At 61.8% G+C, this 14,638-nt stretch overlaps 2 non-coding genes across 2 annotated transcripts; both read right to left on the reverse strand.

Annotated features, from left to right (window-relative positions):
* Positions 1-2,721: 2,721 nt before the first annotated feature.
* Positions 2,722-2,840, reverse strand: LOC131862056 (5S ribosomal RNA). The gene has a single exon (XR_009361083.1). It is a non-coding gene; the product is annotated as a 5S ribosomal RNA (ribosomal RNA).
* A 7,817-nt stretch (positions 2,841-10,657) lies between these two features.
* LOC131862139 (5S ribosomal RNA) lies at positions 10,658-10,776 on the reverse strand. Its single transcript, XR_009361165.1, has one exon. It is a non-coding gene; the product is annotated as a 5S ribosomal RNA (ribosomal RNA).
* Positions 10,777-14,638: the final 3,862 nt, after the last annotated feature.

The raw sequence follows: 14,638 nt of genomic DNA on the forward strand, positions 1-14,638 counted from the left end.
AGTGAAGGCAGCGCATCAAAGGTGCGCACCTCGCTGCCCACCTTGGTGTGCTCTGAGGTGCGCACCCGGGAGCGCTACGAAGTGTGCTCCAAGGTGCGGCGTGCACGTTGTCGGAGCCCGGTTTGCCCCGGGTGCGCACCTCGCCTGCACCTTGGCCGGGGTGGGCACCTTGGCTGGGTTTGCCCAGGGTGCGCTCCGAAGCGGGGTTACTGGAGCGCCCCCTCTTTTTTTGTCAGAGCGTTTGGTGGGGTTTCTCGCATTGGCTCTTCCCAGGCCCGGTTGTTGGGTGCGCTCCCACCCTGGCGCGCGCGAAGTTGGAAGTTGGGTTAATTGCCCGGGCGCGCACCTTCGCCAGGGTGGGCACCTTGGTGCGCACACCTTGGCTGGGCTGCGCACCAGGGCGGGCTCAAGATGGCACCAGCATTCCCTTTTTCTCACTATCTTTCAAAACGGAAATTTTAAAATCTCGTTTTTTTTTTGCCTTTTATGGAAATTAGTGAAGGCATCGCATCAAAGGTGCGCACCTCGCTGCCCACCTTGGTGTGCTCCGAGGTGCCCACCACGGTGCGCAACGCCGGTGCGAACCCGGGAGCGCCCCGATGTGTGCTCCAAGGTGCGGCGTGCACGAAGTCGGACCCCGGTTTGCCCCGGGTGCGCACCTCGCGTGCACCTTGGTGCGCACACCTTGGCTGGGTTGCGCGGCCTGGTGGGCACCATGGTGCGCACCAAGGAGCGCTCCGAAGTGTGCTCCAAGGTGCGGCGTGCACGAAGTCGGAGCCCGGTTTGCCCCGGGTACGCACCTCGCGTGCACCTTCGCCGGGGTGGGCACCTCGGCTGGGTTGCGCGCCCTGGTGCGCACCAAGGAGCGCTCCGAAGTGTGCTCCAAGGTGCGGCGTGCACGAAGTCGGAGCCCGGTTTGCCCCGGGTGCGCACCTTCGCCGCGGTGCGCACCATGGCGTGCACGAAGTCGGAGCCCGGTTTGCCCCGGGTGCGCACCTCGCGTGCACCTTCGGCGGGGTTGCGCGCCCTGGTGGGCACCATGGTGCGCACCAAGGAGCGCTCCGAAGTGTGCTCCAAGGTGCGGCGTGCACGAAGTCGGAGCCCGGTTTGCCCCGGGTGCGCACCTCGCGTGCACCTTCGGCGGGGTTGCGCGCCCTGGTGGGCACCATGGTGCGCACCAAGGAGCGCTCCGAAGTGTGCTCCAAGGTGCGGCGTGCACGAAGTCGGAGCCCGGTTTGCCCCGGGTGCGCACCTCGCGTGCACCTTCGCCGCGGTGGGCACCATGGCGTGCACGAAGTCGGAGCCCGGTTTGCCCCGGGTGCGCACCTCGCGTGCACCTTCGCCGGGGTGGGCACCTCGGCTGGGTTGCGCGCCCTGGTGCGCACCAAGGAGCGCTCCGAAGTGTGCTCCAAGGTGCGGCGTGCACGAAGTCGGAGCCCGGTTTGCCCCGGGTGCGCACCTCGCGTGCACCTTCGCCAGGGTGGGCACCTCGGTGCGCACACCTTCTCAATGTTTTCTTGCCTTTTCTGGAAATTGGTGAAGGCAGCGCATCAAAGGTGCGCACCTCGGTGTGCTCCGAGGTGCGAACCCGAGAGCGCTCCGAGGTGCCCACGAAGTCGAAAGTCGGGTTAATTGCATTGTTTTCCCCGGGTGCGCTCCGAGGTGCGCAACATCGGCGCGCACCAAGGAGGGCTCCGAAGTGTGCTCCAAGGTGCGCACGATGGCGTGCACCTCTGGTGCGCACGATTCGGAGCTCGGTTTGACCGGGGTGCGCACACCTTGGCTGGGTTGCGCACCTTTTGTGCGCTCCAAGGTGCGCACGAAGTCGGAGCTCGGTTTGCCCCGGGTGCGCACCTTCGCCAGGGTGCGCACCTTGATGCGCACGCCTTGGCTGGGCTGCGCACCTTGGTGGGCGCCATGGTGCGCACCTTTCGTGCGCTCCAAGGTGCGCACGAAGTCGGAGCTCGGTTTGCCCCGGGTGCGCACCTTGGTGGGCGCCATGGTGCACTCCGAGGTGCCCAAGATTGGTGCGCACCAAGGAGCGCTCCGAAGTGCGCTCCAAGGTGCGCGCGAAGTCGAAAGTTGGGTTAATTGTCCGGTTTGCCTCGGGTGCGCACCTTGCGTGCACCTTCGCCAGGGTGGGCGCCTTGGTGCGCACACCTTGGCTGGGCTGCGCACACCTTGGCACCCGCGTTTCCTTCATTTTAAATTTTTTTTTTTTACAATCTCTCAAGTGGGAAATTCTATAATCTCAACTTTTTTTGCCTTTTCAGGAAACTTTTGAATGGAGCGCATCATTGGTGCGCTCCGAAGTGTGCTCCAAAGCTCTCTCCAGCTGCGTGCACCTGCCCCGGCCGCGCACCCGGCCCCGCCCAGCTTCGCTCACCTGTCCCGGGCGTCTGGTGCGGAACCTTAGAGTAAGAAACATCACCGTGCACCTTGGCCAACGTGCGCGACTCGACCGAGCGCGCACTGGCCGAGGTGCACACCGATTTCACCTGGGTGCGCGCGCAGCACCTCGGGCGCACCGGGGTGCGCGCACAACGCCCGGGTTGCACCGTGGCCTGTGTGCTCGGGGCGCCTCGGGTGCGCGCTCGGTGTCGCCCCCGCGCGCGCGGTAGTGCGGGCAGCGCACCCCGGCCCGGCCCGGCCCCGACGAGAACGCAAACGGGCAAAAGGTTTATTCAAATAGCATTGCGACGCCCGGCGAAAAACTAAAAAAGGGTGCAACACCGGGACTTCCCGGGAGGTCACCCATCCCAGTACTACTCCGGCCCAAGCGCGCTTAACTGCGGAGTTCTGATGGGATCCGGTGCACTAACGCTGGTATGATCGCACCCGTTATGAGCTTGTCGCAGTGTGTACTTAGCAAACCGCGACCCACGTGCGAATCCACCCCGGCCACCCACCCCCGTCGAGGTGCACACCCTCCCTCGCGAAGTGCGCCCCGTTCGCCAAGTGTGAGCCCTGCCCGGGTGCGCGCACCTTGCTAGGGCGTCGGGTGTGCACCCGGCCCGGCCTACGTGCGTGCACCTGGAGGGGGCGTCGTGTGCGTGCAGTGTCCCGTCTGCAACGCGGTGCCCACACACCACCTCGGGCGCAACGACCTGCGCTCACATGTGGGCCGAGTGCACCTTGGTGCATGTTCGGGGCGCCTCGGGTGCACGCTCGATCTTGCCCCGGTGCACCAAGGCGCTCGGTTTGCCCCGGGTGCGCACTTGGTGCAAGGTGGGCACCCAAAATAGGGATCAAGCACCAAAACACAAGTTTCGGGATGCAAAATGGGACCCAAGGACCACAAATGCGTTCCAAGACCCATGATGGGTCCACGAGAACAAAAATGTGTTCCGAGACTTAATAAACAAATATTGGGTTTTAGGAGAAGAAACATGCTCTGATGCCCAAAACGAGAATCGACCCCGAAAAGGCCACAGGCCAAAAGTGGGATGCGAGACAAAAAAAAATGGGACCCGAGGACCAAAATTGGGTTCCCAGGTCGAAGACAGGGCAACCGGACAAGAAACGACCTCTAAGGCTCGAAATGAGTCCCGACGACTAAAACTTGACAAGAAGCACCCATCAGGCACCCAACTCGACACCCATGGGATGCCGACCCACCCGGGCTTCCACCTAGCACACCTTGGCACCCACCCACCCTCGCACCCAACCTCGCACCCAACTTAGCACCTTTGAACCCACATTGGCACTCACCCTGACCCTGGCACCTTGGAACCCACATTGGCACTCACCTTGACCCTGGCACCCACCTTTGCACTCACCTTGGGACCCACCCTGGCTCCCACCTCGGCACCCACCCAGACACCCACCTTGGTTCCTTGGCACCCACCTTGGATCCTTGGCACCCACCCCGACACCCACCTTGGCACGCAACTTGGCTACTTGCCACCCACCTTGGCTCCTTGACGCCCACCCCGACAACCACCCCGTGACCTACCCTGGCTAGGGTTGGTGCACACCCACCCTGGTGCCCACCTTGGCACCCACCCTATGACCCACCTTGGCACGCACCTTAGTACCCACCCCGTTACCCACCCTAGGACCCACCCCGTGACCCACCTTGGCCAGGGTGGGTGCCTTGGTGCGCACAACTTGCCTGGGCTGCACACCAGGGCGGGCTCAAGATGGCACCCGCGTTCCGTTTTTTTCACTATCTTTCAAAACGGAAATTTTAAAATCTCATTTTTTTCTTTTTTTTGCCTTTTCTGGAAATTAGTGAAGGCAGCGCATCAAAGGTGCGCAATGCTGGTGCGAACCCGGGAGCGCTCCGATGTGTGCTCCAAGGTGCGGCGTGCACGAAGTCCGAGCCCGGTTTGCCCCGGGTGCGCACCTCGCGTGCACCTTCGCCGGGGTGAGCACCTTGGCTGGGTTGCGCGCCCTGGTGCGTACCAAGGAGCGCTCTGAAGTGTGCTCCAAGGTGCGGCGTGCACGAAGTCGGAGCCCGGTTTGCCCCGGGTGTGCACCTCGGGTGCGCACCTCGCGTGCACCTTCGCTGCGGTGGGCACCTTGGCTGGGTTGCGCGCCTTGGTGGGCACCATGCAGTGCACGAAGTCGGAGCCCGGTTTGCCCCGGGCGCGCACCTCCGCCAGGGTGGGCACCTTGGTGCGCACAACTTGCCTGGGCTGCGCATCAGGAAGGGCTCAAGATGGCACCCGCGTTCCGTTTTTTTCACTATCTTTCAGAACGGAAATTTTAAAATATCGTTTTTTTTTGCCTTTTCTGGAAATTAGTGAAGGCAGCGCATCAAAGGTGCGCAACGCTGGTGCGAACCTGGGAGCGCTCCGATGTGTGCTCCAAGGTGCGGCGTGCACGAAGTCGGAGCCCGGTTTGCCTCGGGTGCGCCCTGGTGGGCACCATGGTGCGCACCAAGGAGCGCTCCGAAGTGTGCTCCAAGGTGCGGCATGCACGAAGTCGGAGCCCGGTTTGCCCCGGGTGTGCACCTCGGGTGGGCACCTTGGTGCGCATGCCTTGCCTGGGCTGCGCACCAGGGCGGGCTCAAGATGGCACCCGCGTTCCTTTTTTTTCACTATCTTTCAAAACGGAAATTTTAAAATCTCATTTTTTTTTGCCTTTTTCTGGAAATTAGTGAAGGCAGCGCATCAAAGGTGCGCACCTCGCTGCCCACCACGGTGCGCAACGCCGGTGGGCACCCGGGAGTGCTTCGAAGTGTGCTCCAAGGTGCTGCGTGCACGTTGTCGGAGCCCGGTTTGCCCCGGGTGCGCACCTCGCGTGCACCTTCGTCGGGGTGGGCACCTTGGCTTGGTTTGCCCCGGCTGCGCTCCGAAGCGGGGTTATTGGAGCGCCGCCTCTTTTTTTGTCGGAGCGTTTGGTGGGGTTTCTCGCATTGGCTCTTCCGAGGCCCGGTTGCCACCCTGGCGCGCACGAAGTCGGAAGTAGGGTTAATTGCCCGGGTGCGCACCTTTGCCAGGGTGGCACCTTACCTGGGCTGCGCACCAGGGCGGGCTCAAGATGGCACGCGCGTTCCGTTTTTTTCACTATCTTTCAAAACGGAAATTTTAAAATCTCCTTTTTTTTTTGCCTTTTCTGGAAATTAGTGAAGGCAGCGCATCAAAGGTGCGCACCTCGCTGCCCACCTTGGTGTGCTCTGAGGTGCGCACCCGGGAGCGCTACGAAGTGTGCTCCAAGGTGCGGCGTGCACGTTGTCGGAGCCCGGTTTGCCCCGGGTGCGCACCTCGCCTGCACCTTGGCCGGGGTGGGCACCTTGGCTGGGTTTGCCCAGGGTGCGCTCCGAAGCGGGGTTACTGGAGCGCCCCCTCTTTTTTTGTCAGAGAGTTTGGTGGGGTTTCTCGCATTGGCTCTTCCCAGGCCCGGTTGTTGGGTGCGCTCCCACCCTGGCGCGCGCGAAGTTGGAAGTTGGGTTAATTGCCCGGGCGCGCACCTTCGCCAGGGTGGGCACCTTGGTGCGCAAACCTTGGCTGGGCTGCGCACCAGGGCGGGCTCAAGATGGCACCAGCATTCCCTTTTTCTCACTATCTTTCAAAACGGAAATTTTAAAATCTCGTTTTTTTTTTGCCTTTTATGGAAATTAGTGAAGGCATCGCATCAAAGGTGCGCACCTCGCTGCCCACCTTGGTGTGCTCCGAGGTGCCCACCACGGTGCGCAACGCCGGTGCGAACCCGGGAGCGCCCCGATGTGTGCTCCAAGGTGCGGCGTGCACGAAGTCGGACCCCGGTTTGCCCCGGGTGCGCACCTCGCGTGCACCTTGGTGCGCACACCTTGGCTGGGTTGCGCGGCCTGGTGGGCACCATGGTGCGCACCAAGGAGCGCTCCGAAGTGTGCTCCAAGGTGCGGCGTGCACGAAGTCGGAGCCCGGTTTGCCCCGGGTGCGCACCTTCGCCGCGGTGGGCACCATGGCGTGCACGAAGTCGGAGCCCGGTTTGCCCCGGGTGCGCACCTCGCGTGCACCTTCGCCGGGGTGGGCACCTCGGCTGGGTTGCGCGCCCTGGTGCGCACCAAGGAGCGCTCTGAAGTGTGCTCCAAGGTGCGGCGTGCACGAAGTCGGAGCCCGGTTTGCCCCGGGTGTGCACCTCGGGTGCGCACCTCGCGTGCACCTTCGCTGCGGTGGGCACCTTGGCTGGGTTGCGCGCCTTGGTGGGCACCATGCAGTGCACGAAGTCGGAGCCCGGATTGCCCCGGGCGCGCACCTCCGCCAGGGTGGGCACCTTGGTGCGCACAACTTGCCTGGGCTGCGCACCAGGAAGGGCTCAAGATGGCACCCGCGTTCCGTTTTTTTCACTATCTTTCAGAACGGAAATTTTAAAATCTCGTTTTTTTTTGCCTTTTCTGGAAATTAGTGAAGGCAGCGCATCAAAGGTGCGCAACGCTGGTGCGAACCTGGGAGCGCTCCGATGTGTGCTCCAAGGTGCGGCGTGCACGAAGTCGGACCCCGGTTTGCCCCGGGTGCGCACCTCGCGTGCACCTTGGTGCGCACACCTTGGCTGGGTTGCGCGCCCTGGTGGGCACCATGGTGCGCACCAAGGAGCGCTCCGAAGTGTGCTCCAAGGTGCGGCGTGCACGAAGTCGGAGCCCGGTTTGCCCCGGGTGCGCACCTCGCGTGCACCTTCGCCGCGGTGGGCACCATGGCGTGCACGAAGTCGGAGCCCGGTTTGCCCCGGGTGCGCACCTCGCGTGCACCTTCGCCGGGGTGGGCACCTTGGTGTGCAGACCTTGGCTGGGTTGCGCGCCCTGGTGGGCACCATGGTGCGCACCAAGGAGCGCTCCGAAGTGTGCTCCAAGGTGCGGCCTGCACGAAGTCGGAGCCCGGTTTGCCCCGGGTGTGCACCTCGGGTGGGCACCTTGGTGCGCATGCCTTGCCTGGGCTGCGCACCAGGGCGGGCTCAAGATGGCACCCGCGTTCCTTTTTTTTCACTATCTTTCAAAACGGAAATTTTAAAATCTCATTTTTTTTTGCCTTTTTCTGGAAATTAGTGAAGGCAGCGCATCAAAGGTGCGCACCTCGCTGCCCACCACGGTGCGCAACGCCGGTGGGCACCCGGGAGTGCTTCGAAGTGTGCTCCAAGGTGCTGCGTGCACGTTGTCGGAGCCCGGTTTGCCCCGGGTGCGCACCTCGCGTGCACCTTCGTCGGGGTGGGCACCTTGGCTGGGTTTGCCCCGGCTGCGCTCCGAAGCGGGGTTATTGGAGCGCCGCCTCTTTTTTTGTCGGAGCGTTTGGTGGGGTTTCTCGCATTGGCTCTTCCGAGGCCCGGTTGCCACCCTGGCGCGCACGAAGTCGGAAGTAGGGTTAATTGCCCGGGTGCGCACCTTTGCCAGGGTGGGCACCTTACCTGGGCTGCGCACCAGGGCGGGCTCAAGATGGCACGCGCGTTCCGTTTTTTTCACTATCTTTCAAAACGGAAATTTTAAAATCTCCTTTTTTTTTTGCCTTTTCTGGAAATTAGTGAAGGCAGCGCATCAAAGGTGCGCACCTCGCTGCCCACCTTGGTGTGCTCTGAGGTGCGCACCCGGGAGCGCTACGAAGTGTGCTCCAAGGTGCGGCGTGCACGTTGTCGGAGCCCGGTTTGCCCCGGGTGCGCACCTCGCCTGCACCTTGGCCGGGGTGGGCACCTTGGCTGGGTTTGCCCAGGGTGCGCTCCGAAGCGGGGTTACTGGAGCGCCCCCTCTTTTTTTGTCAGAGCGTTTGGTGGGGTTTCTCGCATTGGCTCTTCCCAGGCCCGGTTGTTGGGTGCGCTCCCACCCTGGCGCGCGCGAAGTTGGAAGTTGGATTAATTGCCCGGGCGCGCACCTTCGCCAGGGTGGGCACCTTGGTGCGCACACCTTGGCTGGGCTGCGCACCAGGGCGGGCTCAAGATGGCACCAGCATTCCCTTTTTCTCACTATCTTTCAAAACGGAAATTTTAAAATCTCGTTTTTTTTTTGCCTTTTATGGAAATTAGTGAAGGCATCGCATCAAAGGTGCGCACCTCGCTGCCCACCTTGGTGTGCTCCGAGGTGCCCACCACGGTGCGCAACGCCGGTGCGAACCCGGGAGCGCCCCGATGTGTGCTCCAAGGTGCGGCGTGCACGAAGTCGGACCCCGGTTTGCCCCGGGTGCGCACCTCGCGTGCACCTTGGTGCGCACACCTTGGCTGGGTTGCGCGGCCTGGTGGGCACCATGGTGCGCACCAAGGAGCGCTCCGAAGTGTGCTCCAAGGTGCGGCGTGCACGAAGTCGGAGCCCGGTTTGCCCCGGGTACGCACCTCGCGTGCACCTTCGCCGGGGTGGGCACCTCGGCTGGGTTGCGCGCCCTGGTGCGCACCAAGGAGCGCTCCGAAGTGTGCTCCAAGGTGCGGCGTGCACGAAGTCGGAGCCCGGTTTGCCCCGGGTGCGCACCTTCGCCGCGGTGCGCACCATGGCGTGCACGAAGTCGGAGCCCGGTTTGCCCCGGGTGCGCACCTCGCGTGCACCTTCGGCGGGGTTGCGCGCCCTGGTGGGCACCATGGTGCGCACCAAGGAGCGCTCCGAAGTGTGCTCCAAGGTGCGGCGTGCACGAAGTCGGAGCCCGGTTTGCCCCGGGTGCGCACCTCGCGTGCACCTTCGGCGGGGTTGCGCGCCCTGGTGGGCACCATGGTGCGCACCAAGGAGCGCTCCGAAGTGTGCTCCAAGGTGCGGCGTGCACGAAGTCGGAGCCCGGTTTGCCCCGGGTGCGCACCTCGCGTGCACCTTCGCCGCGGTGGGCACCATGGCGTGCACGAAGTCGGAGCCCGGTTTGCCCCGGGTGCGCACCTCGCGTGCACCTTCGCCGGGGTGGGCACCTCGGCTGGGTTGCGCGCCCTGGTGCGCACCAAGGAGCGCTCCGAAGTGTGCTCCAAGGTGCGGCGTGCACGAAGTCGGAGCCCGGTTTGCCCCGGGTGCGCACCTCGCGTGCACCTTCGCCAGGGTGGGCACCTCGGTGCGCACACCTTCTCAATGTTTTCTTGCCTTTTCTGGAAATTGGTGAAGGCAGCGCATCAAAGGTGCGCACCTCGGTGTGCTCCGAGGTGCGAACCCGAGAGCGCTCCGAGGTGCCCACGAAGTCGAAAGTCGGGTTAATTGCATTGTTTTCCCCGGGTGCGCTCCGAGGTGCGCAACATCGGCGCGCACCAAGGAGGGCTCCGAAGTGTGCTCCAAGGTGCGCACGATGGCGTGCACCTCTGGTGCGCACGATTCGGAGCTCGGTTTGACCGGGGTGCGCACACCTTGGCTGGGTTGCGCACCTTTTGTGCGCTCCAAGGTGCGCACGAAGTCGGAGCTCGGTTTGCCCCGGGTGCGCACCTTCGCCAGGGTGCGCACCTTGATGCGCACGCCTTGGCTGGGCTGCGCACCTTGGTGGGCGCCATGGTGCGCACCTTTCGTGCGCTCCAAGGTGCGCACGAAGTCGGAGCTCGGTTTGCCCCGGGTGCGCACCTTGGTGGGCGCCATGGTGCACTCCGAGGTGCCCAAGATTGGTGCGCACCAAGGAGCGCTCCGAAGTGCGCTCCAAGGTGCGCGCGAAGTCGAAAGTTGGGTTAATTGTCCGGTTTGCCTCGGGTGCGCACCTTGCGTGCACCTTCGCCAGGGTGGGCGCCTTGGTGCGCACACCTTGGCTGGGCTGCGCACACCTTGGCACCCGCGTTTCCTTCATTTTAAATTTTTTTTTTTTACAATCTCTCAAGTGGGAAATTCTATAATCTCAACTTTTTTTGCCTTTTCAGGAAACTTTTGAATGGAGCGCATCATTGGTGCGCTCCGAAGTGTGCTCCAAAGCTCTCTCCAGCTGCGTGCACCTGCCCCGGCCGCGCACCCGGCCCCGCCCAGCTTCGCTCACCTGTCCCGGGCGTCTGGTGCGGAACCTTAGAGTAAGAAACATCACCGTGCACCTTGGCCAACGTGCGCGACTCGACCGAGCGCGCACTGGCCGAGGTGCACACCGATTTCACCTGGGTGCGCGCGCAGCACCTCGGGCGCACCGGGGTGCGCGCACAACGCCCGGGTTGCACCGTGGCCTGTGTGCTCGGGGTGCCTCGGGTGCGCGCTCGGTGTCGCCCCCGCGCGCGCGGTAGTGCGGGCAGCGCACCCCGGCCCGGCCCGGCCCCGACGAGAACGCAAACGGGCAAAAGGTTTATTCAAATAGCATTGCGACGCCCGGCGAAAAACTAAAAAAGGGTGCAACACCGGGACTTCCCGGGAGGTCACCCATCCCAGTACTACTCCGGCCCAAGCGCGCTTAACTGCGGAGTTCTGATGGGATCCGGTGCACTAATGCTGGTATGATCGCACCCGTTATGAGCTTGTCGCAGTGTGTACTTAGCAAACCGCGACCCACGTGCGAATCCACCCCGGCCACCCACCCCCGTCGAGGTGCACACCCTCCCTCGCGAAGTGCGCCCCGTTCGCCAAGTGTGAGCCCTGCCCGGGTGCGCGCACCTTGCTAGGGCGTCGGGTGTGCACCCGGCCCGGCCTACGTGCGTGCACCTGGAGGGGGCGTCGTGTGCGTGCAGTGTCCCGTCTGCAACGCGGTGCCCACACACCACCTCGGGCGCAACGACCTGCGCTCACATGTGGGCCGAGTGCACCTTGGTGCATGTTCGGGGCGCCTCGGGTGCACGCTCGATCTTGCCCCGGTGCACCAAGGCGCTCGGTTTGCCCCGGGTGCGCACTTGGTGCAAGGTGGGCACCCAAAATAGGGATCAAGCACCAAAACACAAGTTTCGGGATGCAAAATGGGACCCAAGGACCACAAATGCGTTCCAAGACCCATGATGGGTCCACGAGAACAAAAATGTGTTCCGAGACTTAATAAACAAATATTGGGTTTTAGGAGAAGAAACATGCTCTGATGCCCAAAACGAGAATCGACCCCGAAAAGGCCACAGGCCAAAAGTGGGATGCGAGACAAAAAAAAATGGGACCCGAGGACCAAAATTGGGTTCCCAGGTCGAAGACAGGGCAACCGGACAAGAAACGACCTCTAAGGCTCGAAATGAGTCCCGACGACTAAAACTTGACAAGAAGCACCCATCAGGCACCCAACTCGACACCCATGGGATGCCGACCCACCCGGGCTTCCACCTAGCACACCTTGGCACCCACCCACCCTCGCACCCAACCTCGCACCCAACTTAGCACCTTTGAACCCACATTGGCACTCACCCTGACCCTGGCACCTTGGAACCCACATTGGCACTCACCTTGACCCTGGCACCCACCTTTGCACTCACCTTGGGACCCACCCTGGCTCCCACCTCGGCACCCACCCAGACACCCACCTTGGTTCCTTGGCACCCACCTTGGATCCTTGGCACCCACCCCGACACCCACCTTGGCACGCAACTTGGCTACTTGCCACCCACCTTGGCTCCTTGACGCCCACCCCGACAACCACCCCGTGACCTACCCTGGCTAGGGTTGGTGCACACCCACCCTGGTGCCCACCTTGGCACCCACCCTATGACCCACCTTGGCACGCACCTTAGTACCCACCCCGTTACCCACCCTAGGACCCACCCCGTGACCCACCTTGGCCAGGGTGGGTGCACCCACCCTGGTGCCCACCTTGGCACCCACCCATCCTAGCACCCAGCCTGTGACCGGGCTTGGAACCCAACCTTGCACCCGCACCCGTCTTGGCCAGTGTGGGTGCGCACCCATCCTGGCACCCACGTTGTGACACACCCTTTAACCCACGCACCCTAGCACCCACGTTGGCACCCACCTTGGAACCCAACCTAGCAACTTGGCACCCACCCCGTGACCCACCTTGGCATCCACCATAGCAGTCGCCGACTTGGCACCCACCTCGGCACCCACCTTGACACTTGTGGACCCACCTTGCCACTCACCCTAGCATCGACCCATCCTAGCACCCACCCTGGCACCTTTGCACCCTAGCACTCACCCATCCTAGCACCTAACCTGTGACCCACCTTGACACTCACCCTCGCACCCACCTTGGAACCCAACCTAGCACCCACCCACCCTGACACCAACCCTAGCACCTACCCACCCTTGCACCCACCCTGTGACCCATCTTGGCACCCACCCATCCTACCACTCAACCTATCACCCACCTTCTCACCCACCTTGGCATCCACCTTAGCACCCACCCACACTGGCACCTTGGCACCCACCTCGGGCAAGGTGGGTGCACACCCACCCTGGCACCCAATTTAGAACCCACCGAGCATGTTACCCACCTTGGCACCCACATTGCAGCCCACCCTAGTACCCACCCTATGACCCACATTGGCATCCACACCCTAGCACCCAGGCACCTCGACACCCGCCTTGACACCCACCCTAGCACTGAACCTGTGACCCACCTTGGAACTCACCCTAGAACCCACCCACCCTGTGAACCACCTTGGCATCCACCTTAGCACCCACCCACCTTGGCACCCACTCTAGCACTCACCCATCCTAACACCCAACTTGTTACCCACCTTGGCACCCGCCCTCGCGTCCACCTTGAAACCCACCCTAGCACCCACCCACGCAGGAGCCCACCTTGGCACCCAACCTAACACCCACGCATCCTGGCACCCAACTTGTGACCCACCTTGGAACCCACCCTAGTACCCACCTTTGAACCCACTATATCACCAACCCACCTTGGCACCCACCCTATGACCCTCTTTGGAATCCACCCTAGCACGCACCCACCCTGGCACCCACCATGGAGCGCACCCTAGCACCCACCCACCTCGGCACGCACCTCAACACCCACCTTGGTGTGCGCACTGCGCCAACCTCTCAAAGACCCTATGTGGTGCGCTCCAAAGTGTACACCTTTGGTGCGCTCCAAGGTGCGCACCTTTGGTGCACACCGAGGTGCACACCAAAGTGTGCACCGAGGTGAGCACCAAAGTGCACTCCAGGGTGCACACCAAGGCGTGCACCTTTGGTGCGGTCAATGCAAACGAATTCGGAAGTTGGGGTCGATGTCCTAATCGCTGCTGCAGACTACACGTATGAGAATCGGACAAATAGCTTTATATAGGGGAGGTGTTGCGTTTGATGGGTCGACTCCCCTGGTTGTGTGCACTGCACCAACTTCAAAGACCCTGTCTTGTTTAAGAAGTCAAAAGTTGGGGTGGATGTCCTAATCATTGCTGCAGTCTACGCATGTATGAGAATCAGACAAATAGCTTATATAGGGGAGGTGTTGCATTCGGTGGGTTGACTCCCCTGGTTGTGCGCACTGCGCCAACCTCAAAGACCCCGCATAGCAGAAGAAGTCGGAAGTCGGATTTTGGTGAGCACCAAGGCGTGCACCTTTGGTGCGGTCAACGCAGACGAATTCAGAAGTTGGGGTGGATGTCCTAATCGTTGTTGCAGGCTACACATGTATGAGAATCAGACAAATAGCTTATATAGGGGAGGTGTTGGGTTTGATGGGTCAACTCCCTTGGTTGTGCGCATTACGCCAACCTCAAAGACCTTGTTTTCGTTAAGAAGTCAAAAGTTGGGGTCAATGTCCTAATGGCTCCTGCAGGCTACACATGTATGAGAATCGGACAAATAGCTTATATAGGGGAGGTGTTGGGTTTGATGGGTCGACTCCCCTGGTTGTGCGCATTACGTCAACCTCAAAGACCTTGTTTTCGTTAAGAAGTCAAAAGTTGGGGTCGATGTCCTAATTGCTCCTGTAGACTACACATGTATGAGAATCAGACAAATAGCTTATATAGGGGAGGTGTTGGGTTTGATGGGTTGACTCCCCTAGTTGTTCGCATTACACCAACCTCAAAGACCTTGTTTTCGTTTAGAAGCCGAAAGTTGGGGTCGATGTCCTAATTGCTCCTGCAGGCTACGCATGTATGAGAATCAGACAAATAGCTTATATAGGGGAGGTGTTGGGTTTGATGGGTCGACTCCCCTGGTTGTGCGCATTGCGCCAACCTCAAAGACCCTGCATTGCGGATGAAGTCGAAAGTCAGAGTTTGGTGTGCTACAAGGTGTGGTCGAAGGTGCTCACCTAGGTGTGCACCTTTGGAGCACAGGAAAAGTGCCCTCCAAAAGTGCGCACCTTTGGAGTGCACAAAAGTGCCCTCCAAAAGTGCGCACCTTTGGAGCGCAGAAAAGTGCCCTCCAAAAAGTGCCCTCCAAAAGTGCGCACCTTTGGAGCGCAGAAAAGTGCCCTCC

Source organism: Cryptomeria japonica, unplaced genomic scaffold (assembly GCF_030272615.1).
Source record: "Cryptomeria japonica unplaced genomic scaffold, Sugi_1.0 HiC_scaffold_35, whole genome shotgun sequence".
Lineage (NCBI taxonomy): Eukaryota > Viridiplantae > Streptophyta > Pinopsida > Cupressales > Cupressaceae > Cryptomeria > Cryptomeria japonica.